The 5,904-nt window shown below is 38.5% G+C and overlaps 1 protein-coding gene across 4 annotated transcripts in view; it reads left to right on the top strand.

Annotated features, from left to right (window-relative positions):
• stard3nl (STARD3 N-terminal like) overlaps positions 1-724 on the top strand; it is a 37,502-nt gene extending 36,778 nt beyond the window's left edge. For all 4 annotated transcript variants that reach the window (XM_069921064.1, XM_069921059.1, XM_069921058.1 and 1 more), the window contains one exon: positions 1-724. This exon is cut by the window's left edge. The gene's annotated coding sequence lies outside the window, so the exon portion shown is untranslated.
• The last annotated feature ends 5,180 nt before the right edge of the window (positions 725-5,904 follow it).

Genomic DNA, 5,904 nt, shown 5'->3' with positions numbered 1-5,904 from the left:
GACTACTCTGTGAAAAGACTTTCCCCTCAAATCCCTTTAAACTTCCTTTACAATAAGGGAATAAAGTTTTTGACCATCTACTTTGTCTCATAATTAGTCAGCCCTCAATCCCCTTCACTCCAAAGAAAAAGAGCCCATCCAATGTCTCTGTGTAACCAAAGCCCTCCAATCCAAGCATTATGAAAACAATGAATCAGACAGCATCCATGAGTAGAAATATTTAGGCAATTTTTTTAAAATGATTTTTTTTATTTTTCACACTGTGAACCATATCAACCAAAATATATACAAACGTTTATCATTAAATATAATTTTCTCCCTTTTTTTTCCCTCCTACCCTCCCACCCCCCACTAAAACCAATAAATATTCAACATATACAATACAATAAAACCATAAAACAATGTCTTCACACAATGAAAAATAAACAAGAAAAATGCATCATCTACTTTCACACACTGAATCAAGTCGTTTTGTCATCTTATCATTTTAGGGGGTGGAGGTCTGAGGCAAGCCCTCTGTGTTATGTCCCATGTATGGTTCCTAAATTTGTTCAAATAATGTGACTTTATTTTTTAAATTGTATGTTATTTTTTCCAATGGAATACATTTATTCATTTCCATGTACCATTGCTGCATTCTCAGCTCGCTTCCATTGTCCAAGTTGACATTATACATTTTTTTGCTACTGCTAAGGCTATCATAATAAATCTTTTTTGCACTTTATCCAGTTTGAGGCCTAATTCCTTTCTTTTTATGTTACTTAGAAGAAAGATCTCTGGGTTTTTTGGTATGTTATTTTTTGTGATTTTATTTAATATCTGATTTAGATCTTCCCAAAACATTTTCACTTTCTCACATGCCTAAATTGCATGTACTGATGTTTCCATTACCTTCTCACAGCGAAAACATCTATCTGATAATGTTGGATCCCATTCTTTTAACTTTTGAAGCGTGATATAGAACCTGTGTAACCAATTATACTGTATCATGCATAACCTTGTGTTTATTGTATTCTTCATAGTTCCAGAACATAACTTTTCCCATGTTTCATTTTTTATCTGTTTAAATCCTTTTCCCACTTTTGTTTAGGTTTAGAGCTTATTTCATCATTTTCCTTATCTTGCAGCTTAATGTACATGTTCATTATAAATCTTTTAATTATCATTTAGTCTGTAATCACATATTCAAAGCTTCTTCCTTCTGGTAATCTCAAACTGTTTCCCAATTTATCCTTTAAATAAGCTTTCAGTTGATGATATGCAAACATTGTACCATGAGTTATTCCATATTTGTACTTCAACTGTTCAAATGTTAATAAATTATTTCCCAAAAAACAATTTTCTATTCTTTTGATTCCTTTTCTCTTCCATTCTCTAAAGGAAAGGTTATCTATTGTAAAAGGGATTAGTGGGTTTTGTGTCAATAACAATTTTGATATTTGGTAATTCATTTTTTTCCTTTCTAAGTGGATCTTCGTTCATATATTGAGTAAATGATGTAGTACTGGTGAGCTTTTATGTTGCACCAGCTTTTCATCCCACTTATAAAGTATATGTTCCAGTACCTTCTCCCCTATTTTATCTAGCTCTATGTTAGTCCAGTCTGGTTTTTCCCTTGTGTGGGAATATGGGCAGACAACAAAAACATGTCAATCCTTGAGTATGTTTTATGCCTACTCGGATAATATGAATATTCCTTCTCTCCTGGGTGTTACCTCCTCCATATATCCATAAGTTTCATTTCCTGCATTGATTTAACCATAAATTTGGCTACTTTATTGCTTGTCTTTTGTCCAGTTTTATCCAACATTGGATCCAAATTAAGGTTAAACTAACCCCCTCCCCCACCCCCCATCAATATATTTCCTTGTGTATCTACAATCTTCAAAAAATATCCTGCATAAACTTTTGATCCTCATTAGGTACATATATATTGAGCAAATTCCAAAATTCTGAGTATATCTGACACTTTATCATTACATACCTCCCTGCTGGATCTATTATTTCCTCCTCTATTTTGATTGGTACATTTTTATTAATTAATATGGCTACACCTCTAGCTTTTGAATTATATGATGCTGCCACTACGTATCCTCCCCAGTCTCTCTTTAATTTGTTATGTTCCACTTCAGTTAGATGTGTTTCCTGCACAAATGCTATATCTATTTTTTCTTAGTAAATTTAACAGCCTCTTCCTTTTAATTTGGTTATGTATTCCATTAATGTTTATAGTCATATAGTTCAATGTGGCCATCTCATATCTTGTTTGCACCTCATTTCTGCTTTCTCACCACCACCATCCCCCTTTTCCCCATTTTCATCTCTCAATTTTCCCTTTTTAAACTCAATGTATGACAACACATTTAAAACATAAAATACTCCAACAATTCCCACACCCAGTATTACCTTATCCCCAAATGCCCCCCCCCCCCCCGAGTTGCTCCTTATCCCTTGCTGGGCAACTACAACTCCCCTTTCCATTTGGATTGCGATCTTGCTTGCAAGTGTCAACTGATTTTGCAGTGACGGTTATTCTCTTCCCCACACCCCAAAAAACACTTATTTTACACATATATCAAAGCTCTCCCTTTTTTCCCCCTTCCTTCCTTCCCTCCCTTCTCTTTTCCCTCTTTAGTTCTTTACATATACATTGTTTTTACATCTTTATATATACCTAATCATCATTCTTCATTCTTATTACATCTCTTCATCTCGTGTCCTTCAAACGCTCTGAGAATTCTTGTGCTTCCTCCGGATCTGAGAACAGTCTGCTCCCCGGGTATAAATATTTTAAGCATGGTTGGATGTCTTAACGTGAATTTATAACCTTTTTTTCCATAGGATCGATTTTGCTATATTAACCTCCTTCCTCTTCTTTAAGAGTTCAAAACTTGTGTCTGGGTAAAAAAAATAATTTTGACCCTTGTATTCCAATGGTTTATTATCTTCTCTAATCTTATTTCTTTTCCGCTCCAGTATATTTTCTCTTGTCGTATATCTCAAAACTTTTACCAGGATGGATCTTGATTTTTGATGTGTCTGGTTTCGGAGCTAGTGTCCTGTGTGCCCTTTCTATTTCCATTTCTTCCTGCATTTCTGTTGTTCCCAGAATCTTCAGGATCCATCCTTTTATGAATTCCTACATGTCTGTGCCTTCTTCATCTTCCTTTAAGCTCACTATTTTTATGTTTTGCCTAATGCAATTTTCCAACATATCAATTTTCTGAGATAACAACTCTTGTGTCTCTAATTTTTTTGTCACTTTCTTCTAATTTTCCTCTTAAGTCATTTACTTCCATTTCTACAGCCATTTCTTGGTCTTCCACATTTTCTACTCTTTTCCCTATTTCAGTCATGACTAGCTCTAATCTTTGCATTTTGTCTTTTTTTTTATTTAATTGCACTAAATTCTAATGACAACCATTCTTTTTTGTTTTTCAAAAAAGCTTTATATTCTGTCCATCTGTTTTACCTTCTATTTCTCTATGAAGATCTTGGTCTTCTTCTTCCTCTTCTTCTGTGTCTGTACCTGTGTTTGTGTCTTCTTCTTCCTCTTCTTCTGTGTCTGTACCTGTGTTTGTGTCTTCTTCTTTGCATCTTCTGATTTTCCTGATGAGTTGCTTTATCACTTCATCAGGCCTCATCTTGCTGGGCTGCTTGCTATTGGTCCTCCTCTTCTGGACTGCTCATCTGCCGGGCCGCCTGCTGCTGCTCCTCTTGCCGTTCACCCTGTCGGCTTTCTTCCTCGCCTGGTACCTCACTCCCTCTCCAGCCGCCTTCCTCATCTTCCAGCTGAGAGCCCTGGTGTCGGGCATCCCTCAGCTGGTCACGCCATGGTTGCCCGCTCCTTGGCTGAGCCCCCCTCCCGTCAGTATTTTCCTTCACCTTAGATTGCGCACTTTTGTTTTGCAGTCCACCGGTCAGGGGGTTGCGACTCCGCAGGGCCAGCAGGGCCGGCACCAACCTCTGAGAATGGACATTCTTCGCTACCATTGCTCCCTGTTCCTTCATGCTGGTAAGGCCTTTCTTTTCCGGTGACTTCTTTTTTTTCCCCATTATTTTTACTTTTTCCTTCTTGGGTGCCATCTTCTTTCTCTTTGCAACTTTATCTTCTATTTCTTATATTTTACGTTTGTTGAACTTTGTCTTTTGATTTTTTTTCTTTTTTCTGGAGAGGGCTGGTTTTACCCTACTGGCCATTACTCCATCACGTGACTCCTCCATCTTTAGGCAACGTTGACTGACCATTTCCACCCACAGATGCTGTCTGACCCACTGATTTCTTCCAGCAGTCCTTTGCTCAAGATTCCAGTGTCTGCAGCTTTTGTGTTTGTCTAACCTTAGCGTGAATCTCCTCTGCACCTTCTCAGTATGGTGACTAGAACTCCATACAATGCTCCCAATTTTAGCCAAACCAGCAAAGTGATCTGCGTCAATTGCTTGGCTGGTAGCACTTGTGTGAATTGTGGTGAAGCACATTGAGAGGTTGATTATGGAGAAAATCATTTCCTGCCTCAGTAATGACCTAGTCCAAAAAGGTCAGTGAGGTTTCAAATTTTAGGGAAAACATCTAAATAATTTCATGCAATTTGTAAATATAGGCACCAAATTTTCAAAAATACATCCTATTTATTTCTCAGATTATAAATAATCCTCTCAAGAGGCACGCAGCTCTGCATTTCTGCATTCCATCACTCCATATCTAAATGGGAGTCCGATTTCCATGTTACTGCTATACATTTTCTTGCCACTGCCAATGTTATATCATATATAATGGACTTGATATTAATTGATTATTGTATTAGGTTTAGCTATGACTCTTCTCTTTGGCTTGGCTTCGCGGACGAAGATTTATGGAGGGGGTAAAAAGTCCACGTCAGCTGCAGGCTCGTTTGTGGCTGACAAGTCCGATGCGGGACAGGCAGACACGGTTGCAGGGGAAAATTGGTTGGTTGGGGTTGGGTGTTGGGTTTTTCCTCCTTTGCCTTTTGTCAGTGAGGTGGGCTCTGCGGTCTTCTTCAAAGGAGGTTGCTGCCCGCCAAACTGTGAGGCGCCAAGATGCACGGTTTGAGGCGTTATCAGCCCACTGGCGGTGGTCCATGTGGCAGGCACCAAGAGATTTCTTTAGGCAGTCCTTGTACCTTTTCTTTGGTGCACCTCTGTCACGGTGGCCAGTGGAGAGCTCGCCATATAACACGATCTTGGGAAGGCGATGGTCCTCCATTCTGTCATAGCTATGTATAGAAAATGTTTTAAATGAAATTTTCAAAAAGTGAATGAGCTGGACCCACTTCAATTTACCAAAAGCCTCAACAGGTCCACAGTGGATGCCATTTCACTGGCCATCCACACTGTATTAATCACAGCCATAGAATACAGCATAGAATCAGGTCCTGCAGCTCAACTCATTATGATGACCAAGGTGCTTATCGCATGAATCTCATTTGGCCCTCCCCCTTTGAAAACTTTCCAATCCAAAATCAGTTTCTTTCAAAAATGAAGTGCTTGAGGTTGTTAGATCACCTGGACCACACAAACACCTACTTCAGACTTGTTTATTAATTACAGATCAACATTTAACACCATACCACCAAAACTAATAATCAAATTCAAGGGTCTGGGGCACTCCCTTTGTAACTGGATCATCAATTTCCACATTGTAGTCTACAGTTAGTGTGGATTGGCAACATAACCTCATCACTGACCATTAACATTGGGGCATCTCAAGGCTGCATGTTTCGTCCACTCCTGTTGTCTTTGCACTGTGATTGTGTAGCTAAGTTCAACTCCAACACAATCTATAAAGTTGCTGATGATGCCAACACCTACTTTCTAAGAAGTCCAAGGAGATTTGATATAGATGTACTGCAGTAAATATATTGATTGGTTGCATCAGAGCCAGGT

The sequence above is a fragment of the Narcine bancroftii genome, chromosome 2 (genome assembly GCF_036971445.1).
Source record: "Narcine bancroftii isolate sNarBan1 chromosome 2, sNarBan1.hap1, whole genome shotgun sequence".
Taxonomy (NCBI): Eukaryota; Metazoa; Chordata; class Chondrichthyes; order Torpediniformes; family Narcinidae; genus Narcine; species Narcine bancroftii.
This window is presented reverse-complemented; position numbering and strand designations above follow the sequence as displayed.